This window comes from Rhipicephalus microplus, chromosome 4 (assembly GCF_043290135.1).
Source record: "Rhipicephalus microplus isolate Deutch F79 chromosome 4, USDA_Rmic, whole genome shotgun sequence".
Classification (NCBI taxonomy): domain Eukaryota; kingdom Metazoa; phylum Arthropoda; class Arachnida; order Ixodida; family Ixodidae; genus Rhipicephalus; species Rhipicephalus microplus.
This window is the reverse complement of record NC_134703.1, coordinates 113,177,532-113,205,516: the sequence shown is the minus strand read 5'-3', so window position 1 is coordinate 113,205,516 and position 27,985 is coordinate 113,177,532. Positions and strand designations below refer to the sequence as shown.

The 27,985-nt window shown below is 45.2% G+C and overlaps 1 long non-coding RNA gene across 1 annotated transcript; it reads right to left on the bottom strand.

The window, feature by feature from the left end:
- Positions 1 to 81: 81 nt before the first annotated feature.
- LOC142814575 (uncharacterized) lies at positions 82 to 27,985 on the bottom strand. The gene is made up of 2 exons (XR_012894948.1): positions 27,854 to 27,985; positions 82 to 255 (listed from the first exon to the last, which is right to left on the bottom strand). It is a non-coding gene; the product is annotated as an uncharacterized LOC142814575 (long non-coding RNA).

The window sequence follows — 27,985 nt, the reverse complement described above, 5'->3', positions numbered from 1 at the left end:
AGCAATGACCGCATACAGTCACCGGAGTCCATAACGTAGTTAGTAAAGGAAGTTAAACTCACGAAGTTTGATTTGCAGATATTTCGGAAAAAATATTTTGTCATTTAAAGTTGTGCCATGACCAAATCACGAGCAAAGCATCACAGACTGTTGAAGGAGGCACAGACTGCGATGATGTTTCATCAAGAAGATGCGACGCTCGAAGAGGTTCCCAGAAAACAAAGTCTGCGAAGCAGGAGACTGCTCTTCAAAGAACTGAAAACAAATGAAGGCAAGACATGTATCCATCAGTGACACTGTTTTATAGTAAGCGTATACTCTAGATCCGTTGTAATTATCGTGTGCTTATTCATTCAAGTGCACGCTGCCAACGTAGCTTCGATTTTTACCTTATTTTCCCTGCAGTGACGACCGTTTTTATATAAACAAGTAAACACATTGTGATTAGATGTGCTTTTGTCTTACTGAGGGGCGCTCATATGGTGCAATAAGGCTCAGTGAAAGCCAACTTCACAGCGTAAGCAAATATAGTCAAATATAGTCAATTTATTCGTGCATTAATAAACATTTTCTACAATCACGTCCTACCTTAGGTGGCACAAAAGGACATGCTTGAGAGGGTAAGCAGCATTTTTTTTCACGAGGTTAATTAACACGCGTGACACCAGACATAGAAGTTAAAAACTCCAAAGTTTCTAACGAACTTCTAACAAACTCAACAAGAAAGCACTACAGTTCTGTTTTTTTTTCTGCCTTAAATTGCTTGCAGGGGCGACTATGAGGTCTGCATCACGTCGGCCGCTCAATTTGTATATGTTCTACAGTGAAAAAAAAAACACACAAAAAACAAGAAAACGCGAATAATAATAAAGGAAACAATAGTTACTTTGACACACAAATGGACAGGTAATACAGAACAAAATTTAGCCCCGCCGTGGTGGTCTAGTAGCTAAGGTACTCGGCTGCTGACCCGCAGGTCGCGGGTTCGATTCCCGGCTGCGGCGGCTGCATTTCCGATGGAGGCGGAAATGTTGTAGGCCCGTGTACTCAGATTTGGGTGCACGTTAAAGAACCCCAGGTGGTCAAAATTTCCGGAGCCCTCCACTACAGCGTCTCTCATAATCAAATGGTGGTTTTGGGACGTTAAACCCCACAAATCAATCAATCAATCAGAACAAAATTTAGCAAAATGAAGCAAATAAAAAAAGAAGTTGGCAGTAGGCAATCATATTGCAGGAGTTCACTTTGCAATATAACGTTCAAACGCACACATATTCATCCAGGTTCTACCCACAGTGTGTGGACTAACACATTACCTCGTATATAACTACACATAAATGTTCCTCACAAGTTATAATCTAGTCGAGTTTCCACCGAGAATTTTTATACGAAGATGTTAACCTTCGTGAAAATTATTTTCAAGCGACGGCGCAAATAATTTTTTTTTAATGTGAAGGGGCACCTGTTTTACTTGAAAATGCGTTAGTATACGCGAACCTACGGTCGTTAGCATTCACCTCATGGGTATTCAGGGACTAAGAGCCGTTTGAAAGTTAGTGAGTTAATTACTCACTAACCAATATATAAGGGTAGGTTCGTTAGGCGTCTTATACAAAGCTGCAGGTTTCCCCACTACGTGCTTGAATACTGATTAACTGTTTTTGTCGCGAGATTGAACAAAACTATACGCATATACACCTTGATAAAGTAATGATAATTTAATAAAGCCTATGCAGAGCTCCCAAATGGCCCCCCAAAAAGCAATTATTTAAGCAAACACGAATTGATAAGCAGAGTTTCGAGCAGTGCAGCACTGTCGTGTCTAGAAAAACAAAACAAGTCGCGAAGTTTCAGCTTGATAAGATGTCGCATAACGCACGCAATCATGGCAGCACGAAATTACAGTTCATGGCTCTATGCACTCTGCGCGAGGCAAAGCCTTTCGAAACTTCCTGCTTAGTCCTTGTTGCACACGTTGCGACGTGCTCACTCCATCATGCAGCTCGTGCTTCTGCATGGCGCAGCAACGCGCATGACATTACTAGCAATCAACGAAAATTCGAAGTTACGACATCTCAGATCTCTCAAATGAACTACGAAAATAAACATGCTGTGATAGTAGTTGAAGGTAATAGGAAGCAGAAAATTTGTGAATGATTGCACAGTAAGTGTCTCAGATAGTGTTATATCAGGCCATTTTCAAGAGATTGTCGCCACCTCAGGACTGTAACTATAAGTCAGCGAACAGAACGCGAACTAAATCGAAGATGACTTCAAAGTATTGCTAGCGGAAACAAAAAACAAAGGCATCCAATTTGTACTTGTGTAGCTTACGTCATACTTAGTGCAGAATCTCCGCTCGTGTTTTCGGGTTCTATCATGAACTTTCATTAGTTCACTTTACTGTTCAGGTTATTTGAGATTCGTTGGCTTGCTGCAGTCGGTTGCTTTTGACATAAAAAACTATGTAATATTTGGCTACCTCATGCACGTTTCGATCTTTTCAATGTCTACTGCTAACTATAATAAGTTCTTAATGCTAGAACGAGAACAAGCGTTAATGGAAGCGTCAAACTCTTCTGTAAAGTGTATACTAAAAGGCTGTTAAGTATATGCCTGTGAGAAATATTGAAATGCTGGAATTACCTCTTCCCACTCATTCACGCCTGCCTTTATAGTGCACACAGAAAACCAGATGAGAGACAGGCTAACTTTTCTATCTCTCATTCATTTTTTTTCTCTCTCTTGCTCGCTGTCTGCGAGTGAACATATGTTAACTACCAAGAAGAAACCCTTCCATATGCACTAGGCTTGCTGGGAAACGGACCGCTCACAGAAAGGGATATTCTATATTCCGCTTGTGCAGACTTCCACGAAATTCAGCAGGAGGGTATCGCTGCAGTTTCTCAGAGAAACGAGACATAACGACATATTGCGATTGTTCATCGCCTATAAATTTTTGCGTTAGCTGAACATTGGTTGCCATGGTCAGAATGATATTGTAGTGCCTGAACTCATACACACTTCTTGCCTTTACATACTCCCTTTCCTCTTGCCAGGCTCAGGATAGACAACTAAAGGACTTCTCAGGATAAGCTTCTCTTCTTTCCTAATCCTCTCTCTCTCTCTGTCTCTCTCTCCTGATTCGTATGTCAACAGTACATTGGTGTAGAATTTCTTAAATTTCACTGCGTCAATTCTTTGGTGCTCTTCCTATTGAACGTAGCGGGCCCGCTGATAACAGGGCTCGGCTTCAGTTGATCCCTGGTGACACGTGAAAGTTAATCGCATCGGCGTAGAATAAATTCTCTATTCCAAGTCATTTTTTTATTTACAAAGTTAAAATAGACGTCCCAGAATATCTCGTTGCCCAACGTAGAAGATAATTACGGTGAGGTCTGGTGTACGGTGATTGTCGCAACGTATTCTCGCTCAACCAAACCAGTCACGCAGAACCTGTCGTCTGAATAATGTTATGCTCTAGTTATAGCATGTTTGACGATGAAGTATCAATGATCATTGTTAGCGAAGTGTTCCAGTGCGTACCTCATAATAATATCGTGGTTTTGAGACGTTAAACCCCACATACCAATCAAGTGTTCCAGCATACAACTTGCACTAGAACTTAGCTTGGAATTTCACTGGATTATCAGATTTTTGCATAAATCATGCACCGACAAGCATGCATTCATTCAGAAAGCGCCAAACAGCCTGTGGTGATTGTTGATCTCTACTCGCACATTGGGAACCGAAATAACCTTGTGTTTGTTTAAACGATGATCAAAAACAATTAAACTAGGAGGTTATTGACAAATGAATCTGCAAAGGCGCTTGAAAAGAATTTGCATTGAGTCGGGCGCCTTGACAACCTACTTTTTAATTGGTGCTGTTCATCGCGTGTGTCTGCTGACGAAGAACTTACATACATGCACTCGATGTAGTGCTATTGTACATTCTTAGATTGCCAGGACAAACACTCGTGCGAGTAGAATCTCTCTTTCCTCAATCATTGCTTTCATTGAAATAAATAAAAATGTTTCCGGATTTCCTGGCATCACGCTCTGCGTTTTACCATTAAAGCACCCGTGTGCGAATTCTGCACGGCTGCAGTACGAAGCCTAAAAGCTTCCGAGCTTCCCCTGTTGAAATTGCCGTTCAACTTACAGGCATTGCCTGCCAGTGCTAAATGAGAATAGATAGATAGATAGATAGATAGATAGATAGCTAGATAGATAGATAGATAGATAGATAGATAGATAGATAGATAGATAGATAGATAGATAGATAGATAGATAGATAGATAGATAGATAGATAGATAGATAGATAGATAGATAGATAGATAGATAGATAGATAGATAGATAGATAGAGTTGTGCAGCGCGTGAGGGTTTCAGTGTTCAAAAAAATTAGTCACATTTTATCCATTTACTTCTATATGACGATAATGTTCTTACGTGACAGAGGTAGGGAAGAGGAGAAGGAGGAAGGAAAGAAATGAAAGGCAGGGTGACAGGGGTAAGATGCACGAGTAGATAGCTCTCTTGTCGAGATGGCACTGAAATGTTCTCGCGGATAGAAAGTTTTTGGTTTGTCAAAGAAGATATACGATACAGCAGAATACTGCGTGGCCTCGCCGCGGTGCATGGTATAGTGGCTAAGGTACTCGGCTGCTGACCTGCAGATCGCGAGATGGAATCCCGGCTGCGGCGACTGCATTTCCAGTGGAGGCGAAAATGCTGCAGGCCCGTGTGCTCAGATTTGGGTGCACGTTAAAGAACCCCAGGTGGTTGAAATTTCCGGAGCCCTCCACTACGGCGTCTCTCATAATCATATGGTGGTTTTGGGACGTTAAGCCCCACGCATCAATCAGAATACTGCGTGCCCTACATAAAGGTTATGTACAGAGAAAGTATCGACCATCTCTTAGAAGTACACTCTAATAGGCTGCGAAGCAGCAGTGGTGCGCACGGCGTTAACCCGTTTGAAATCGGCGTCAATGCGGGTGCTGGAAGAACGGTTTGAAGCGAAACTCGTAGCGTTTACTCGAGTAACCGTTTGTTTGAAACGCAAAGACATGGGAGGCGAGTAGGTTTTCGTGTATATTTCATCGTAGATAAACGAGCCGAACAAGAGTTTTCACTCGACGTGGGGTCAACCGTTGTTGGGGGTGGAAAGGGTGAATTGAGAGAGAAGTGTGTTGCAAGCGGGTGGAGGAGCCGGCAGGTGCGGGCGCTTGGGCGAGCATGCTGTCGGTAAAGAAGAGAGTGACGTCAGCGCGCACCTGCAAGGGAAGCGTACGAGGGGAGCGTGACGTCCACGCACCGCTGTGGCATGACCTACTTAACACCGCGCCCACATCTGCGGCGTGGGGAACGCACTGTGGTGCGTTCGTACGGACGCACGCACGTACGGTGTTACACACGTGAGACAAAGAGCTACTCCTCATCTAAAATAGACGCTACTTACAGCACTATGTTCTCAGCTCTGGGACTGTCCCTTATGAAGATATACTATGGGATAGATGTCCCTAGAAAAGGTGATGTAGCTGGGAAGCTGCATTACAAACAGTGTTCAGAATAAATTGTCTAAAAGTTAATTCGAGCGCGAACACACGACACGATCACTCAAACGCGCACATGCCCAGGCATCAAACACACACAGCGCTCCTGGGTGTGTGCGTATGTGAGGGATCGTGTCGTGTGTTCGCGCTTGAATTCAGTTTTAGAAATGCTGTACCAGCTAGCCAAACAACAAGTTCTTTTAGAATAAATTGTGAACGGTTTCGAACACTATTCGCAGTGTACTATATGGGAGAACCATATGCTGACCCGGTGAAGTCAAGTCCACCCCACCGCTTCCATTGGAGGCGCACACGGTGGCACAGCTAATGTGCGCTATCCTGAACGGCCGCCGCTTTTGCTCAGGTTAGATTGGACACCATGTTATAGTACCTTTTTAAACTTTCGGATAACCTTAACACAAGGAATAGCGATCATAATGCACTTAATCTTCTTTCATATCCTTTTATATCTTGCCATCTCCGAACGAAAAGTGAAAAAGCAGCTGGGCAATGTGCCATTCGAATTTAACGTCTGCTATTAACTGTAAACAGGCATCCCCCCCCCCCCCCCCCAAAGCGAGTTCTTTAACGCTGTCGCGTTAAAAAGATTTTAGGAGCCTCTGTTTAAAGAAAGTGGCGAACGATTTAGAGTACTTAGTACTCTACTATGGGAGAGCTAGAAGCCATCCCGCGGACCTCACCTTGCTTATAGTGAGGACCTGTTCGACATTTTAGGAGCCTAGCCTCACAGCTTATCAGTTAGTTCATCAGAACAATCCTGTAGTTCTTGGAGGCAATGAATTGACTGTAGAGACACGCTTAATTGTACCTACATGCGTGTTGTGGCTAGTGTACTTTCATGTTTTAGTGTTCCTAGCAGCGAGAGATTGTTTAGTAAGCTGTGACTTCCGCTTGATTACCAACTTCCTGTTTGTGCAAAAATAAAAAAAAAACTTATTTCAGGATCTCCTACTCAAAGTGAATCGTCGAAAGCAAAAACTGTACTACGTCACTGGTTCTTACTCTAGTTAGTGTTATACTGGATACCTGAGACATCGAAGCCCGATATTACTTAAGGTATAATTACCAAATCAATTATTCTGAGCATAATAATGAAAATTAATTTCATGAACTGACTGAAAAACTAGACAGTTTCTTTGTGAGCAGCTCAGGGCGCCAACATATTTCCGGTCACGTCAGGTTCCCTAGAAGGAACAGGAGAGGACAGAAAGACGGGGATGTTATCACGTCTGGAAGGACTGGTATGCTACCCTACACCGGGCTAATGTTCCCTAGAGCTGTTGAAGGTCCCTTACGACGCCTTACGAACCAGGTACGAAGCAAGTGTACGTCCTCCGCGATCGGCTTCGGCAGCGTGACGGAGCACGCAGTTTATCCGTGAAATACACCAGGACATACCGACGCCAGGATGCCAGTGTCCCTACCAAACACCTGAGTGAATAGTCAGGTTTGTCTCTTGTTTTCTTCCTATCCTTCACTTCATCTCTCACTCTGAACCACATAATCCCTTCCCCACGTGTAGGGTAGACAACTGGACATCCCCCTGACTTTCTTGTATTCTCGCCCTCTTGTACTTTTTAAGGACCACCAAACTTCACGACCGCTTGTGAAAGAACTGTGTGAGGCCGTGCTGTGTAGTCTCGAGCTGACTATTTATGCTTCTCTTTCTTACTCCTTTTCTTTTCTATCTCTTTCCGTTCTATTATTTCCTTTTCCCCCACCCCAAGTGTAGGGTAGCCAACCGAGCCAAGCTTGGTTAACCTCCCTGCCTTTCCTCTCTATTTATCTCTCTCTCTCTCTCTCTCGTGATGCGTTGCACCACCTTCACGAAGCACCAGTCGTGCATCAACTTGACGACGTTCGTTCCATCCATGGGTGAACAGAGAGCCGTTGCGTGCCTGGGCGTCGTTTGTCACGCCGCCCGCGTCCGCAAGCAAAGAAAGGCGACGGTTATTTGGAACCAGGCATATGTGGAACAGCACGCAAGATTTTCGACTCGTTTCTGGTTTGTTTTCGCTTCTGAACTATATGAAGGACAATTATTGGACGTCGAACATGTCAATGACCGATTTTGATCAGTTTGGATATTATTGGCGTCGCTGATTGACCAGTTATCGTAATAAAATATGGATTATATTCTGTCTGATTAAGCTTGCTAGAAAAGGTACCGGAACGTTATGACGCTTGAAACTTGGAAACGAGTAACCTATACTTTAGAGTTTCTGCATTTCTTTGCAAGCTCAGAAAAGACAAACAATTGGAAATGATCAGATACAGTCGATCTAACCAGTCAATAATAACCAATGAATTATGCTTGCATGGAAGGGTTTAAACATGCTAACACCACAGATATTTTCATTTTGGCGATCTGTGACACCGTAATGACGTCCTCCGGTGATGTGACCGAGGCGTTATAATCTCTAATCACGTGACTTTTTGCATCGATCGTATCAAGGGCGTAGCCAGAAATCTTTTGTGGGGGGAGCACCTCCTCGATTTCGACGGGGTGTACCCCCTTAAGGTGGTCACTTTTTGCTCTGTATGCAATAACGAAAAAACCTTTCGGATAGCATGAAAGAAAAGGCATGGTCCCCTCCCCCCCCCCCCTCCCTGGCTGCGCCACTGTATCATGTTGACGCTGCCACCAACGATCACATTGCTCGTCTTCTGATGTACTTAAAGTTTTCGCCTTCAAAACACACGCACACAAAAGAGACAGCGCTATCATTGGGGCTAGAATTTAGGTGTCTATGTATCTGTCTCGTTTCGTAAAGCCTGCAGCGTATAGCGCTGTTCTTCTTATGCAACGCAAATATCACGCAGGAGCAGTGGGGACACAATGTCCGCATGATCACGGGGGGTGTCACCTGCACACGGACACCTCCAGGTAGGAACACGTCATCTTGAAAGTCGCTAAAAGCGCTGGCAACGAGCAACCGAGCGCAGAAGGCGCACTTGTATCTTCGCGCTTGCTATGAACTTGGCATCGGCACGGGCGTCAGTAACCGCGGTTGCGTGGCGTGGTGGCAGCAGCAGCGGATCGATCGGCCAGTGGCTCGAGCTCCGGCCGGGATGCGGGGAGCCGGATGTCAGAACGTGGCCCACACCATCCGGGTGGGCTAACAAGTGTTGTGCCCGCTCCCCTCGGGTCCCTCAGCCTCTCGTTGCTCCCGGGTGCAGTGAACTTGGACGTCGAACTTCGCCTTAGTGGTGATAAGCCACGAACCGATATCGAAAGACAGAAGAGGAAAGAAAGAACTTTGGATGGCGTTTGCAAGATTGTTGGTGTGCAGTGGACTAATGTGAAAAAAAAAATGAACGAAGAAACTAACTGATGAAAGGATTATGTGAATTAGTAATGAATGAACAAACTGTGTCGTGAAAAATGCAGTCGAGGAAGCACAGAGTTAGATAGAGAGACGAGGTTAGGTTCGCGGGGATCAAATCAAATCAGCTAGAACAGGATAGGGTAAACTAGAGATCATTTGGTGATGAATGATGATGGTAAGTTATTGGTGATCTTGAACGTGTGAATAAATACAGAAGGAACGTGTAAACGAAAGATAACTCGGCTGCTGGCACAAAGGTCGCGGGATCTAACCCGAATTGTGGTGGCGGCATTTCGATGGAGAGAAGACGCTGGAAGTCGGTGTGTTCATGTACAAGTTAATGAACCGATGATGGAATTTTTGCGGAGCCCTCCATTAAGGCATCTCTCATAAATATATCGTAGTTTTCCGATGTAAAACTCCCAAAATGGGAAGAAAGAACTTGAAAGAAAGAACGTGAAAATGAAAGAAAGAAAAAGAAAGAAACAAGAAAAGAAAGATTGATTGATTGATTTGTGGGGTTTAACGTCCCAAAACCACCATATGATTATGAGAGACGCCGTAGTGGAGGGCTTCGGAAATTTTGACCACCTGTGGTTCTTTAACGTGCGCCCAAATCTGAGCACACGGGCCTACAACATTTCCGCCTCCATCGGAAATGCAGCCGCCGCAGCCGGGATTCAAGAAAAGAAAGAAAGAAAGGAAGAAAGAAAGGAAAGAAGAAAGTAAGAAAGAAAAAATGAAAGAAAAAAGAAAATAACTGAGCGAGCATTCGGGTAAAAAGCACATGTCATGCTATAGGTCACAGCTTTTTATGTCATGAATTTGATCGTAAGGGTTTCGTCAACAAAAAAAAAAAACGCTTCTTGTATCATCCTCCGGAGAGTTCGCGCTTGAGTTGAGCTGTTACGCGATTACATTCCGTGTATTGTATAAGCGTATATTACATCCATGTCATTACAGCTACATCTGTGTCATTGCAGTGAAACCATCTTTGGGGATCGCGTGCCATCGCCAGCGGCGTTGGGGATCCGTGGCATTCGCTAAAACTAATACAACTGACCACGGATACGATATGCTTATACTAGCTTTGAGTATACGCGTAAACTGCTTCATTGCATTGAAGTCATCTTTGGGGATTGCGTGCCATTTTCATCAGCATCTGGTCTTTGTGGCATTTGCTAAAACTGATACAGCTGACCACCGAAACGGTATTTTTATACGAGCTGTGACTATACGCTAAACTGTTCTATTACAGTGAAGCCATCTTTGGGGGTCGTGTGCCATTGTCATCAGCGTTGGGCATCCGTGGCATTCGCTAAAACTCCTACAACAGACCACGGGAACGTGTGACCGAAAGAGGAAATGAAAAAAAAAGGAAACATAACAGTTCATTTGGCGATAGTGGTGTTACAGTTCCACCTCGTCAATGTCGAGCAGAACCACGAAGATAAGTCTCATAACCACTGCGAATTTGATCGCGATCTGGTCTGGCTCGGATCGAAACCGGCGTAACACGGATATTTTTGATAACGATCGTGTCTGATCCTCATTGAATTTCACGATCATCACAATTGGCCCCCTTACGCAAGTTGCAGAAGGAAGCCAATGTCACCGTTGAGAAATTCTATCCCCACCGAGCTATATCGCAATCAGCAGTTCACCGTGTGACACCGACATAAAAAGGAAGGGAACCACGTTTCGGGCTTAATGGCGATCAGTATCACGTACCATGAGTCGCCGGCATAAGTGTATGTTATTGCATTTCGTGCAAGTCAAAAACTGCTGGCAATCAAATCATGCTGTGTACACATAAACGCAAAGTAACACAGTGTGCTAATATTGTTTTTATTTATTATTTGTGAAAGACTGCACATTTTTGTCTTTTGCTGAGGTACGCAACTTCTTCCGTCGATATGTAGAAATCTTCACAGAGGGCACGCATAATAGATAAACAAACAAATTGTGAATAAATAAAGCTGACGCATATCCACGAAGTGAATGCTGATAATTAGGCGAAACAGTGTGCATCGGATCATGCAACGTGGCTTTCTATCTTGTTCTGAGTAACAGCCTTTCAATTTGTTCTTGTTTACTTTTTTTCTGTCTCACACTCTGATTCATGGTTAGTTAAATGTCGATATTTTTATGATGTTGTGGCCTTTCATAGTGATTGTTCTGGTTAACAACCATTTCTTGATAACCTTTTTGTTGTTCACGCATCTTTTCGTTTCATTCACATGTTTTGGCATTGCCGCTTTAGAGCTTTTATGTTGTTGTAATGACGCAACTAATGATTGATTGATTGATATGTGGGGTTTAACGTCCCAAAACCACCATATGATTATGAGAGACGCCGTAGTGGAGGGCTCCGGAAATTTCGACCACCTGGGGTTCTTTAACGTGCACCCAAATCTGAGCACACGGGCCTACAACATTTCCGCCTCCATCGGAAATGCAGCCGCCGCAGCCGGGATGACGCAACTAATGACGATGGTACAATATGTTTGCAAACCATCATCACGTTAAACATTCGGTCCTTTGCAGCAGCGGTGGTGCTACTCGCTATCTCCCTATCTGCGGCAATTCCACCAGGCAGGCTCGGTACGCATATAACCTCGGAGGGCCGTTCATTTCTTAAGCTTATTTAATTTCATGGTGCTTTATGTACCACGCACGGAATTTCGCGAAACCCCGTTCATGCACTGTAACGAAGCTGAAATATTACCTTTCACACCATAGTAAATAACTAGGTGGCTAGCGTCTATGGCTTGGTAAAGTACAGGAAAAACAGCCCGAGGAGGACGAGGACGCAGAAAGACTGCGCACATATGAGCGCTGAAGCGCTGAACTTATAACTAAGTCGTAAGTACACCAGAGTTGTAAGTTTAGCGCTTGTGTGTGTGCTGTGTTTCTGTGTCTTCGTCTTTTCCCGCTGTTTTCCCCGGTAAGGACGTATGCACCAACTCGGTCAAATCGAAGTCCTGCTTCGTAAAGTATTTTGGTCTCATATTGATTTCAGTGCAGCTCATGACTTGATTTGGTGCGGCTGACACGGTCCTATCTGTTGCTATGCTGACACTGGGGTGTACATTGCTTCAGGCGCCATCTTGTATCGTACAGCGCGCCACTAGTACAATTCGTGGGTTATGCGAATAGTATCTGTCATTACCACAACTAACGGCCATCTGTGCGCGTTGCATGCCAAGAACTTGTTCTGCACTTGCGCCGCATCACTACGGCCACCACGTCTGTACCTTGAAACGGAGTGGGCGATTGTTTCTAAAAAGCCGAAACAGCTTATACTCTCATACATATCGACCTTCAGAAGAAACAGCCCGGGATATAATTATTTGCGTAGAAGATGGAACGAAAATGGAAAACACAAGTGCGCCGCAGCTTGACCAGTCACTTTTACCTTGTTGCATAATAAATGTGATTGGTGCTAATGAGTAGTACAACGATAAATAACATATGTTGTAAAATCAAACAAGAAAGAAGATCATGGGATGATGTAGACATGAAACGATTAAAGATAAGTGAACATAGAATGTTGCTAGGGTGTAGTGTATGTGAGAGGGCAATTATTGAATACGTATAATGAGGCCTAAAGGGCCACTCACCATGCCCAATACCAAATTATAGTTAGACAATGGAAGTTGTTGGGTGTCCGATGAGGAACATTTTGCCACAAAAATGTTTTGAATCGGTTCATCACGAGCGGAGAAAACAGGTTTTTTGAAGCAGCGCAAAACGAGGATGAGAGGAGGCGAGCTCGAAACCCTTGACGCTCCTCCGCGTAGCCTTCGCAAGCCAAATCTCTTCCCCAACCTCTGCGTCAACGGACCGAGAGGTAACGTGCGCATGACTTGCCCAAACAAGTCCAACCCTCGAGCAGGCGAGCGGCGTTGCTTTGTTGACTAGCGCTATTTTGTGGTCATCTGCCTGTTTCTGCGGGATGGTTTGGAAACTCTGGCTTAGACGCGGTAGAGTAGATGAGCACAATGAGTGCGCGAACGCGTAGGAGTGTCCCACGGCGGTCGTCTGTTCCATGCACTGACCGCGGGGACACGAACGCATGCGAAACGCCGACACATTAGCCCCTCATCTTGTTGCAATTCACGGGAGAAAAATGGAAAAAAAGACGATCACATTCCGTTATTGCATCCCATTATTTATCTAGTGTTTTATTAATCTTTCAAGCAACAAATTAAATAAATTACGCATGCCGTGTTAAATCATTTTCACCATGTCAGATGCCTCTGTTTGCAACGTCAGAGCGGAGTCGTCTACGTAGAGGACCAATGTCACTGCATTGCCGTGCACTTAGGGCCATTCATGCGCACACGTCATGGCCTCATTCACTGGGCGCGCGATGGCAGAAGGGAGGGGGAGACGCGCTCGTCTTGAAATTGGACCCGTTTCCGCGGCGCGTAGCGTAGCAAATTTTGGCAGTCGTGATCATGAACGCCTCGTCCACGCATGGCGCTTGTCACCTCTAAATTGTCAAACCTCGTGAATGGCCCTTTAAAGGATGCGTTCAAGCCCAGCAGAAAAAAAGAAATCTGGGAAGGAAGAAAGGGGTTAACCAGAAAGACTTCCGCTTGACTACCCTTTACGGGTAAGAAAAAAGAATAAAAATAAAAAACACTATATATATATATACATATATATACATATAAATATATATATATATATATATATATATATATATATATATATATATATATATATATATATATATATATATATATATATATATATATATACATATATATATATATATATATATATATATATATATATATATATATATATATATATATATATATATATATATATATATATATATATATATATATAAATGTTTTTCACTACATTTACTACATTTTCATCTAAGTCATACTTGGATCACTTGAGGGATAAATGGATGGACAAATCATTTTCTCACAGCTATATTTTAAGGTGCTCAAGCATTTGAATGCATTTTCCTGGACAATACGTAAGGCCGGCAAGGAGGTTAGTGCACACAAGAAAAATTTGTACTCCACGGATATTTGCTGACAAACTCCCGTATGATGATCGCTGGATGCCGGCCCCGCCGCGGTGGTCTAGTTGCTTACTCGGCTGCTGACACGCTGGTCGCGGGATCAAATCCGGTGACCACGGCGGCGGCTGCATTTCCGATGGAGGCGGAAATGTTGTAGGCCTGTGTACTCAGATTTAAAGAACCCCAAGTGGTCGAAATTTCCGGAGCCCTCCACTACGGCGTCTCCCATAATCATATGGTGGTTTTGGGACGTTAAACCCCACAAATCTATCAATCAATCGCTGGATGCCGCTACTGTGGAGCTAATTTAAACGTTGGCGAACGCTAACATATAACTTAGGTGACTCTAGGGAGGTTTTTGAACAACCTACATAACGCCTTGGACAAATTTCACACGAGGGGATAGAATAAAACCTCTACAAGACAACTTCCACAGAACCTTCTGCGTGAATTTTTTATTCTTTCATTCATTCATTCACTGATGTGGTTAACACAGCATTTTTAGGTATATCCTACCCTTGTTTTGGATTGAGTTAACACCAAAAATTTTACTTTCACCATTCTAATAACTTTCTTTATCCCGTAATAGCTAGCCTAAAGGACAAAATGAAAGCCTAGTTAAGTTTATTAGGAACATTTCACTGTGCCAGCTACAAGCAAAACTATTTTACATCAGCTGCCGAACTCTGAAACATAACCAGATGAAGTATGGAGGCTTTCAAGGATGAATCACGCTAAGCGTGTCCTTTAATGTTGACTCTATCCACGGTGGGACTTGCGACGACAATCTTTCTGGTATTGCCTTCTGCGACGTTTTAGGCAACGCATAAACTGACATGGTTAACGGGTTCATTGATGATGGGCAAAAGCCGAGGTCTTTTAGTGAGGGACGTGTAGCCTTGCTTCCAAATAAGGGCATGGATCCTGACGATCCACGGTCGTGGAGGCCAATTACCCTTAACACGGGCAACAAACTTGTTGCTATGATCCTTGACTTGAGGCTAAAACCTTTTTTGCCTGGTATAGTGTCACTCACGTAAACGTATGTGTGCAGTGCCGGGTAGGTCGATTTTTAGGGGCGAAGCTCCTTAAAGCGGCACCCGTTCGTCTCTCGTCATAGTGCGTAACCACTCTTACGTTTTGATCTGCAAGGAGGTGCCGGTAAGAAATTTCTCCCGTGCGTTGTTGCACAATAAAAAATTCGCAGCGTGCGCGTTAACTAAAAGCCAAATTCTTCTGTCCCTCATTCCCTATTAGCAGCCATTGGCATGTACATTAAGCACTATCTGACAAGAAAGGGTTGCTACGTTATACTCGCTGGGCGTAACCTCCTTGGTTTTAGAAAGGTTTAGCGTGCGTTGAGCCACAGCACCATGAATACAGTGAACAAGTATATACCATGAACTCTAGGTGGTTAAAGATGGGAAGTAGACACGAAGCGCAAGCCGTGAGAAAGTTTGCGTATGCCACCTCTCGTTTAGTCCTTGGAATGTCCGATGGATGGCGGGGCTTCTATATACGTAATATATGATGAAAGAGGTGCGAGATGGTGGTACTTGGAGTGTTGACTAGATGGACGAACGGACACACAGGCAGATACGTGGACAGACGCTCGGATGGTTGCACAGATGGACGGACGCATGGACGGACGCAGGGCCGGATGCATGGATGAACGCAGGGACGGACGCATGAATGGACGTGCGCACGCACGAACAGGCGCCCGCAAGGCCGGGCGGATGGACGCACAGGTGGTCACACGGACGGATGCATGGACGGTCTGAAGCAAGAACGAATGAACGAACGTATGCTTCGCCCCACTCTCCATCATTCACCCCATGGATATGCTGCCATTTTTATTTATTTTCATTACTTTACGACTGTTTGCATAAAGGATGACATGGAAACTTACTTTTGTTTGTGCTATTCATTTTTTGTATAGCTTATTAGAAAACATAGTCCAATAGGCATCAGAACTCTGTAATTTAACGAGGTTGCACAAGAAGGCTTTTCAAGATGACTTCGACTTCCGCTGGTTTCGTTAAAGGTGGCCTTTAGACCGTTTGAATTTCCCTTCGCTTGCATACTTTTTTTTATCATGGCGTTAACCCTTATTAAGATGGGGATGCCCAAGGGAAGGCTTTCAGCTCTCCCATAGTAGAGCACCGAGTACTCTAAATCGTTAAGCACTTTTTCCAAACACACAGTCGATCCGCAGCTTCCTGCTCTCCCATAGTAAAGTACGAGGTATTCATCATCAAGAACTTTTTATAAGCACAGTCGATGGCTTAAAATTCTCCATGCTTGGGTTTCAAAGGTGGGCTTGTTTATGAACTCCTTCATGGTGTAAATTTTGTCGACAGGGCCTCATAGAGTGTGAGGACCACGAGATGGTTTTCTCTCTCGTAATCGAATATCACGTACTCTAAATCCTTAAATGTTCTAATGCGAAGCCCTTCTTAGCGAACTTCGGCGACTTTTAGCGTATCTATCTATCTATCTATCTATCTATCTATCTATCTATCTATCTATCTATCTATCTATCTATCTATCTATCTATCTATCTATCTATCTATCTATCTATCTATCTATCTATCTATCTAGCCACCTTCAACTTTTAGCTCTCCCGGCTGTCTTGATAGTGGTATCGATACCAAACTTGGTATGGCATTACATGACTGTATGAAGACTATATTTGACTAGTCATAACATGAAAGTCATGACATGATTTACATTTCATGATCCTGCAGCTTTAGCGGTGGTTTCGTTCACATGGCATGTTGCAAAATGGTGTAGTGTGACATGATTGTATGGCGAACACAAGCGACAGACCCTAACATGAAAATCATGATATGCATGTCATGTAAATACATGACTACATGCCAAGCTGATGATGCGCTCGCGACTGTTTTGCTAATACGGTACGTGAATAGATGACGAAATTTGGTAATACGGTACGTGAATAGATGACGAAGGTATGTGACTGCTGAAAACTTGATAATCATGAGATGCGTGTCATGTAATAACATGACTACATGCCATGCTAATGTAGCTTTGGCGGTAGTTTTGTAGCTTCACTTATACCAAATTTGGTAATACAGCACGTGAATGGATGATGGAAGTATGATGCGTTTGCAAACATGATAAACATGAGTTGCGTGTCATGTAACAACATGACTACATGCTACGCTCATGATGCACTCGCGGCCGTTTTGCTAGCTTCACATATACCAAACTCGGTATAACAGGACGCGAACGGACGACATAATAAATGACACATACAGACATGGTGATCACGACATGCGTGTCATGTAACAACATGATTACATTCGACACTCATGACGCGCTCGCGGCCGTTTTGCTAGCCTCACATATGTCAAATTTGGTATTACGTGATGTCAATGGATGACAAAGCTATGTGACTGGTGCAAATATGATAATCATGAGATGCATGTCATGTGAGAACAAGACAACTTGCCACAGTCAAGGTGCCAATACATTTCGACGTGACACGGTGCGCGTGCTCACCAGCGTTCATTTCGAAGCATCATGCCGACTTTGTGACGCCAGGCACAGGTCCCGCCATATACTCGCTGGGGTGCGCCGCGCTGCGTTGCTTTTACGCATGCGCGTTTCAGCGCGTTCGACGTTCCTTCTTCACGAAAAGAGGAAGACGCAGTGTTGTCTGGGTAACGCGTCGTCGCGAAATACAGCATGCCACATTTCGCACCGGTTGCCGTCGGGCCACGCCGACGGACGCTGGTCGCGCCGGTCGTGCCTGCCGTCATACTATAGAGTTCTTGCGTTTTGCCAACGTAGCGTCGCTGTTCCCAGCGTGCGTGTGCACCAACGCTACATTGGAGTATATTCGGCCCTTCGTGACGTGCTCGCGGCCGTTTTGCTAGCTCCATATATACCTAATTTGGTGTTAAGTGACGTTAATTGATGAAGAAAGTATATGACTGGTGCAAACATGATAACACGCCTGTCATGTAAGAACATGACAATACACCACGCTCTTAGAGTGTTTGCGGTCGTTTTGCTAGCTGCACATATACTAAATTTGGTATCGCGGGACGTGAATAGATGACGAAGGCAAACGACGCATTCAAACATGATAATCATGACACGGAAGTCATATACGCCATCATTTACCTCCAATTCGTAACGTTGTGCTGATTTTAAATTGACATGTCAACCTGTCTCATTCGTGCTTCACATATCATCGATTCCCACTGTACCTGGGATGTGCCAATTTTTTCAAACACTTACTCTGATAAGAGATTTGTTCTAGTATGCCAACGCCAAAACGTTACCGGTGCTTTCGTGTCGTTGGATCAAGCTAAGACCTTTGACAGGGTCGAACATGACTACCTATACTGCGTACTTAGAATGTTTGGTTTGCCTGAACAGTACGTCCACTGTATTAAGCTTCTATGCACCAACATGACCAGCCAACTCCTCATCAATAGCGTGGAGACAACAAGCTTTCCAGTAACAAAAGGTGTTCGCCAGGGTTGCCCAATCGCACCGGTGCTTTTAGATGCAGAGCATCTAATACTCGAGGCTTGTAGTGCGGCGCCGTCCGCAAGCTTCCTCCTCCTTCTTCCACCATCTGTGCATCCCTTCCTCCTCTACACACCGCGCGCGCTTCACTCCTCCACCATCTGTGCACCCTTCCTCCTCTACACACCGCGTGCGCTTCTCCTCTTCACGAACATTCGCTAGCTGTATAATGTAGCGCGCATGCGCCGTCACGCTTCGAGAACATCGGCAGCTGACGCGCGCGCATGCGCCGTCGCGCTTCGAGAACATCGGCAGCTGACGCGCGCGCATGCGCCGTTGCGCTTCTCCCCCTTCTCGAACATTCGACAGCTGACAGTGCATGCGCCGTCGCGCTGTATATATACTCAAGGTCGGTGCTCGCTCGCTCAGTTGCCGCTCCTCGGCTGGTTTGTACGGCGCGTCGACGTCCGAGGTCGCAATGATCGACGTCCCTTCGACCAGCGCCGGCCAAAGTGTTGGCGGAACCGCAACCAAGTCGTCGTCCGAAGACAAGGCAGCGCGGAGAAGAGCTCGCGACGCCGAACGTAAACGTCGGCGTCGAGCGGAAGATGCTCAACTTAGAGAACGTGAAGCCGCTGAGAGACGTCAGCGTCGAGCAGCAGCACCGGATTCGGCCGCTTTGAAACGTAAGCGTCGACAAGAGGACCCGGACTTTCGAAAACGGGAAGCCGAGTGCAAGCGTCGGCGACGAGAGGCCGATCCCGATGCTGCCCGCGAGCGCAAGCGCGCCGAGGTAGCGGCGTGGCGCGCCAAGCAGTATGCCACGCCCAACGCTCGCTTCAAGCGCGACTTCCTCGACCGAAGCTTCGGCCACACCTGCAAGGTGTGTGATCGTCTTTGGTTCGATAACAACTTAACTCGGATCGGCAACATTCAGAACAACTCCAAAGCGTTGTCGGTTCTTTGCGATACGTTTGGAAAGGGCACCGACTATGCCGACTACGTCGTGTCTGCTACGTGCAAGCAGTCGTTGATTGCCGGTCGAGTTCCCTCGGCTAGCGTGAGTTACGCTCCGCATCCTCCTCAGTGTTCCCCCGAGGGAAGCTGCGGGCATTTTTTTTTTCTTTCCATAGATCCTCTACTTAGGAACGTGGCAAAGTGCCCTAATATTCAGGGCTTTCCAATAATAGGTCTGGGGTCAGTTAGCATCACAGATTATGCGGATGACATCTCTGTGTTTGTGCGAAACCAAGCAAGTTACCGCGCTTTCCTGGAGCTGTTCGAAGAGTATGTCAGTTTATCGGGTGCTTTACTGAATGCGGGGAAAAGCAAAGCCCTTCGTTTCGGTGGCTTCCACAGTTCTTTGCCGGGCAGTATTCAATACGTGGATGCCGTAAAAGTCCTCGGGGTATACTTTCAAGACGGGGAGGTGGCCAAAAGAAATTGGGAGGACGCCGTACATCGAGCCACGCAGGTCTTCGCGTATGCCACCGACTTCAATTTGTCACTTGACGCCAAAGTGACGGTGGTGAAAACCAAAACATACGCATATGCTTTTTATAAGTGGGCTTGTCAGCAGCAGAGAAGGCAGCATGCTCAGTTATCCGCTTTGCCTTGCGATACAGGTCTTGGCGCTTCTTCTTGGTGAATGTCCTACGGTGTGCACCGTCTTCCCGGGACTGGCTTGGGAGGATGACGTCACCTCGTGTGGCTGGCCTAACGAGGGCTGGTTTTCATCACCCGTGGACGACCGCTGCTGGATCAAGGAAACAACGCCCCCTTTCATCATAGCGTCCACGTGGAATCATCGCCGAGTGACGTCGGTTCCCGTGATCACTTCGGAGCCTTTAAATCTACGGGCAGGCTCATTCCACGGCAGTGGGCTTGTCAGCAGCACAGAAGGCAGCATGCTCAGTAATCCGCTTTGCCTTGCGATACAGGTTAGTAGGTACTTTCCTGCTCCATGTTATCGTAATGAGAACCGTTTCCTGCTGCTGCTGCCTTGCCCACTGTGTCTAAAGCTTCTTTTTGCTTGTGTTGCACCTTTACCTCTTGATCTGTTAGTTTGCGGTGACGTTGAGGCTAATCCTGGTCCTCTTACGGAAAAGGAAATGCTATCTGAGCTACTCGCTGGCCAAAAAACAATGAAAGCAGCTAATGACAAAGTACAGGCCAATCAGAAAGATTTAGCAGAAAAATTTGGCACGCTAGCAGAACGAGTTGATGCCATTGAGCGTCACATGAATAAATTTTCTCCATTGCCTAAACAAGTGAAAGAAATTGAAGATTCTATGACTCAAATGCAACAAAAACTAACATTCCTTGAAGGCAAAGTTGATGATTTTGAAAATCGGAGCCGTAGAAATAACTTAATCATTTATGGCCTAAAAGAAACCCCTAGGGAAACACCTAAGATACTCCAGGATAGCGTCAATGAAATCCTTGAGAATAAACTGGGTATAAGGGCAATTACTGTTGAAAGATGCCACAGGCTTGGCCGCATAATTGAAAACAAAGACAGACCAGTTATTCTAAAGTTTATTGATTATCGTGAGAAGATGTCTGTTTTGAAAGTTACGCACAAGTGAAAGGGCTCGGTATTGTTCTTTTCTAAGGATTTTTCATACAAGGTTCGTGAGGCACGCAGAAATCTGTGGAAAAGTTCGGAAAAAGACAGAGAGAACGGTGCTAAAGTAAAACTTCTCTACAATCGACTGAGTGTGGATGGGAACTTGTTTAGTTGGGATGAAGCGAAAAATACACGTGTTAAGCTAAGGAAGAATGAAAAATGAGGGAGCATGTGCAGTTTTCAGTCGCTGAAATTACTAAATATAAACTGTAGAAGTGTTATTAGCAAAACCACAGAATTAGAAGGAACCCTCCTGGCCTATAGTCCCCATATTGCTACCCTAACCGAAACATGGTTGCACGATTACATACTTGATAGTGAATTTGTTCTTCGGGGCTACCGTGTGTACCGGAATGACCGTGGGAGTAGAGGCGGTGGGGTGGCGATCCTGTTTAGACAGTCATTGCAAATTACAAAAATGCGTGACATACATAATGTCGAAGGCAAATTTTGCAAAGAGTATTAATGAAAGACCAGGTATGTTATTGGGGCTACTTATCGTCCACCCAATTCCTCCATGGATGTTCTGCATGAATTACACAATTACCTTGTCGCGCATGTGAAGCCTGAGGATCGGATAATTCTAGCTGGAGATTTTAATTTGCCGCATTTTAACTGGCCATCTTTCTCTTTGCAACAACCTAACTATAAAATTGTTGAAAGAATGATCGATATAGCGTTTTCTTTTGACTTGATGCAAATCGTTGATGAATTTACTCGAATACAGGCAAACTCTTGTTCAATTCTAGATCTCTTTTTCATTAGTGGCTCAATCTCTGCTCAAGCTAGCTGCTCTGTTCTCCCTGGAATATATGATCATCAGGCTGTGATACTTACGCTTTCTGATGTTGTTTTAAAGAAAAATTGCAAGAGGGTCTCATTCCCAAACTTTTCACGTGCAGATGATAATTCAATATTGGACTTACTATCATTTGAATTTAATCCTTTGTCGAGTTGCACTGCTGATATTCATTATTTGTGGAAGCGTTTCAAGGACCTTATAAATGTGTGTATTGAAAGATTTGTTCCACGCATCGTAAAAAAATCGAAAGGAAAGAACCCCTGGATTTCTCGGGAAACGTTGCAGTTGCGAAGACGGCTCAAACGTATAAAAAATCAGAGACGGTACTCTAAAGACGTAGATATCCTCCAACAAAGAAGTTCTGAACTGGCTTCTCAACTAAAAGCAAATGTATTGTCTGACAAGGAACGCTATTATGGCCAACAACTCCCGAGTCTCATGTCTTCGTCTCCCGAGAGGTTCTGGAGTTTGATTTCGCTTAATCCTGTGACTACTGATGTTTTTGAAATTGACGGTGTGGAAACAAGTGATTTCTCTGTTATTTCTAATGCTTTCAATGATCATTTTAAGTCTGTTTTTACGAAGGATAATGGAGTCCTGGAAACATTTGATGTGGCAGGCCCACCCCTATCGGATATTTTCATAAGTGAAGAAGAGTTTTTAATTTACTTTTGAAGCTTGATGTTAAAAAATCTTCAGGTCCTGATGGAGTACCGAATGAGTTCTTAAAACGCTATGCACAATGGGTTTCAAAGTACCTAACAATTCTTTTTTCTAAATCTCTGAAAGATGGTCAAGTTCAGCCCCTACATAAGAGTGGAAATCCCCATTCTGTTATTAACTATCGGCCGATCTCATTAGTTCAACTTCCTGCAAACTACTTGAGCCATAATACATAAGCATATTTCGGAATTCCTAGATAAGCACAATATTTTGTCAGGTTCACAACACGGATTCAGGAAAGGATTTTCTACTTGTACTCAGCTGGTAACTACAGTTCATGATTTCGCACTATCTATAAATTCCGGAAAACAGGTAACTGCAATTTTTATGGATTTGGCTAAAGCTTTCGATACGGTCTCTCACAATAAATTACTCTTCAAATTGGATTTAATTCTTAAAAATACTCAGCTTCTAAATTGGATTTCCGGTTATCTTTCGAATCGAAAACAGTACGTCTTTTTCAATGAACGAGGGGGTGTCTTAAAAGCGCACTGCACTCATCACAAAGCATTCACACATATTGCCACCCTTATTAATCACCATCATATTAATCGCCAGACATATTAATCACCATCAGCAACAGGACCATCAACAAAGTGACCAGCTGCGTAGGTTCACGTGTTGCCCCATACGGACACGTAGTGGGCCCTTCGCTGATCCGCAAAATAAATAATTATGGCCTTGTGAGCCCTCAATGAACGTGCTTGAAATAGACTTCAATGAACATCTGAAACTGCCAATATTACGAGCATGGCCGTTCATTTGCGTACGGCAACGTTGAGGCATGCACCGAGAGACGAAACAGGTTGGCAGTTCTGACGGCGATGTGCGCGATTCTCGATTGATTACGCTATCGCAACCTACTTTTGAAGGCGAACCTCAAGAGTCCCCCCATTTTTTTCTTTGAGTTTTCGACAACTGTGACGGTCACGGCAGCCGGTTCTTCTTTCAGTAAAAAGCCTCTAAAAGAAGTCTGTTAACACTTCCCCGTTTGCAGTCACCGTTCCTGCAGAAGCTTCATGGTGAGAAAATTTACTCACTGCAGCTAAGTGGCAACCCATCTTGCACGTAAAAAGCTATGAGCAGACACTATGCTTTAGAGCTGAAGAAAAAAAAATTGGCAGATCCCACGTACAGTGGGAATCGATGATATGCAAAGCACCAGTGAGGAAGGTTGATATGTCACTTTGAAATCAGCACAACGTTACGAGGTGGACGTAAATTATGCCGTACATGACTTCCGTGTCATAATTATTAGGTTTGGATGTGTTGTTTACATTCGACATCGATTCACGTCACGTGATACCAAATTTAGTATATGTGGAGCTACTTCGTCATCCATTGACGTCACTTATAACACCAAATTTGGTATATGTGGATCTGGTGAAACGGCCGCGAGTCATCATGAAGGGCGGAATATACTCCAACGTAATGTTGACGCGCACGCATGCTGGGCACAGTGACTCTACGTTAGCAAAACGTGAGCATTCTATAGTCTAACGCCAGGCGCGACCGGCGCGACCAACGTCCGTCGGCGCGGCATCACTCGAGAGTAGAGAGCTTTAGTACTGCGGAATGGTGCTACGTACGCATCACGCAAGCGCCTTGCGTTACGTGGCGTCGTTTGCCACTAATCGGCTTTTAGTACGCCGTAGTACCCGCGTACGTAACGAGCGTGAAGCGTGTTGCGCCATCTGGTAGATCAAATAGAAGCACGCAGTACTAAAACTAGAGTTTTAGTACTGCGTACGCTGCGTACGTGGCGGCGTTGCGTACGTAAGGACGTCACGTTCTGCGTAGTGCGCATGCGCAGACCGTAACGCGCACGTATCGCATTACGTACGCAGCCGCTACGTACGCACGCATGAGATGCGTGCGTGCGTACGTATGAGGTGATCGCGCTGCTCTCGAACAAGTTCGCGACAGCGCGAGACTTCGTTTTGCAAAATGGCGGCATCGAAGGCAAGCACCCACCGGCTCTGTGGCTTAAAATATGGCCATAATCTGGTTATAACACTTGGATTGGCTCGTGCACGTTGGCTGTCAACAACACGTGCTTCTATTTTGATATACCAGATGGGGCAACACGCTTCACGCTCGTTACGTACGCGGCTACTACGGCGTACTAAAAGCCGATTAATGGCAAACGACGCCACGTAACGCAGGGCGCTTGCGTGATGCGTACCTAGTACCGTTCCGCAGTACTAAAACTCTCTACTATAGCGCGGTATGACGGCAACCGGCGCGAAATGCGACATGCTGCAGTTCGCGCCGATGCGTTACCCGGACAGTATTGAGTCTGCCTCTTTTTGTGACGGAGGGACGCTGCACGTGCTGAAAAGCGCATGCGTCGAAGCAACGCAGCGTGGCGCGCGCCTGCGAGTATATGGCAGGACGGACACCTGGCGTGGCAACGCCGGTGTGTCGCCAAGAAACGAACGTCGGCGCACATGCGCGCTGGGTCACGTCGACATGTGTTGGCGCCTTGACTGTGACGTGTAGTCATGTTCTCACATGCCACGCATCTCATGATTATCATGTTTGAAAAGTCACATACCTTCGTCATGCATTGGCGTCACGTAATACCGAATTTGGTACATGCGAAGCTAGCGGAACGGCCGCGAGTGCGTCATAAGTGTGGCATGTAGTCATGTTGTTACATGACACGCATGTCGTGATCATCACGTTTGCTCCGATCGCATACCTTCGTCATCCATTCACGTACCATAATACCGAATTTGGTATATGTGACGCTAGCGAAACGGCCGTGAGCGCATAATGAGCGCGGCATGTAGTCATGTTGTTACATGAGACGCATGTCATGATTTTCATGTTAGGGTCTGTTGCTTGTGTTCGCCATGCAGTCATGTCATACCATACCAGTTCTGAAACATGTCATGTGAACGAAACCACCACAAGAGCAGCAAGACCATGAAATGTAAATAATGAAATTCATGACATACATGTCATGCTTTTCATGTTATAACTAATCAAGTATGCTCGTCATACAGTCATGTTGTGGCATACCAAGTATGGTATTGATAGCACAATGGAAAGGGCCAGGAGAGCTAAAAGTCGTAGGTGGCTAGATAGATAGATAGATAGATAGATAGATAGATAGATAGATAGATAGATAGATAGATAGATAGATAGATAGATAGATAGATAGATAGATAGATAGATAGATATGCTCAAAGTCACCCGAGTTCGCTAAGAAATGTTTCGCATTTAATTTCTTCCGTGAAAGAGTGAACAGTCTCTGTGCAGGTTCCGTGAAACAGTGAAACAGTCTTGGTGCAGTTTTTAATGTTTTAACTTTAAACTCTCACACATAACAAATGTTTTAGTGATAAATACATATTTCTGAGGATATCGCTGGGAAAACTTTACTTCCCCAACAAGTGTCTGCGTTAATGATCTGTTACCATTCAACTAGCTCTCTGTGAATTGGTTGAGGTTTATGTTATCTCGGTTACCCTATACAGAAAACTACAGCTACGAAAAAAAGAAAGTAGATACACAAAACAAAATATGAACAATTAGCAAAAAGAAACACTGTAAGCTCAAAGAAGGTAAAATAACATAGTGATGTACATTCTGCTTACAGGAGTTCACATTGCAATAAAGCAACTGCACCCACACGTTTCTAGTTCTGCCCACATTATAGACTAACACATGTTTCCGTATACAGCAGCGTATCACTGTTTATCAGAAGCGCTTATCTCGTCCAGTGTGCTATGAAGCCCTTAAAGAAGATGGCCTTTTTCTAAAGACGTATTTCAAGACACGGTCCAAATAATTTATGTATAGTGAAGGGGTGTCTGTACGAACTTGCTAGTGTCTTCTTTAATTTTTCGCTTTCATTTGCATACTTTGCGCTTTCGAAAAGAATACACTCAACATTCTCCTCTCTACGACCACAGTAACATTCCAGTGAGGTGGATCAGTCTATCTTGTGCAGGAAGCTGCTTGCATACGCTACTTCCAGTCTAAGCCTGTGAAGTGGCGTGTCTGTGTGTCGTGGGAGATCTAACCACTATTGACCATTTTCTGCAGGGTAATGTTTCGCACACTCGTAAACAGAGAATTTTCTTGCATATATGTTTCTGCCACTAATGTAAAGTGCTCCGAAGATGTTCTAAGAGCACTCAGTGAACAAGCTGAGAATTTGCTTATGTTCCTGATTGCTCAGCGCATAAATCAGATCCCCTTTGCAATTAAATCGCCACACGATTCACTTGACTGCTGAAAGCACTGTTCATATTGCCGCGCCGCGTTCTGTTTCCCAAAGCCCTCCTTCGGGCAACGGAGCTCGCGGTTGAAGGGGTGTCACGTGACCCTACTCGCAGCGTCGCCAACGGGTGAGAGCAGCGCGTGGACGGGCGAGGAGGGTGCGCTGCGAGTGAGGAAGAGGAAGAGGATGCCTACGGGAAAGTGCGCTCGCCCGCAAGGCTCGGAAGAGCGAAACCGAGAGGAGCAGCCACGGTGTGCTGATATACGCCCGGTGGTTGGCGGTGGTTTCTTTCTCTTCTTCGCGCCCTGCGCTCACGTGTTATCGGTAGTATCTGTACGCAGCTCTTGTACCACGTTGGGAATAATTGATATAACGGAAAAGGAGAAAAGGCGGGTAATTAGCGACGAGGCTTCGCAGAGTTCGCTGGAGTCGCGTGAGTGAGCGTGCATGTGCGCTTGAGCGCCGAGCGGCCGGAGAGAGCTGGTCGGGAAAAGCGTGGGTAGTGAGAACGCGCGCGCGCGGGGGGCTTTTTGTTTTTCTCTTGCTGCGAGAAACACCTTCGTCGTCGTCGACAGTGAAGGAGCTCGGTCATTGCAGAAGCGCGAAGAAGTGTGTCTTCGTCTTGGACCTGCGCGACTTCGTCGGCCAAAGGGGATCGCCGATCCGTCTTCTCTTTCCCATCGGAGAGTGTTTGTGAGTGTGAGTGAAGTTCCGGGGTTGCTCTCATCGTGACAGCTTGGAGTTGTGGTTCGCAGTGGGGAACTCGGAAAGGGCACCAATATCCCCACTATTTGGTTTGTAGGAAAGTAAAGCACCTCCTTATCTGCAAAGTGACCATCGAGCGTAAGCTTAAGTGAGATTAATTGCTAGCCAGCACGTGCACACCCACACACGAGAACGTCACTCTGCGTTATGTGCTTCAGTGAGGCATCTTAGGATCAGCGCCAAAAGCAAGCAAAAGACGCCGCCTGGGTCCCGTTTTGACGACGCAGATCAACTCACCGTTGGAAGGGACTCCACTCGACACTCCAAACGGGAGAGCAGAGATTAAAGAAAGCAGCAATGTCGGATACTCCGCCACAGCGCCCCGGCAGTGGAACCTCAGCAGCAGCTAAAGGTAAGCTCCAGGTTTCC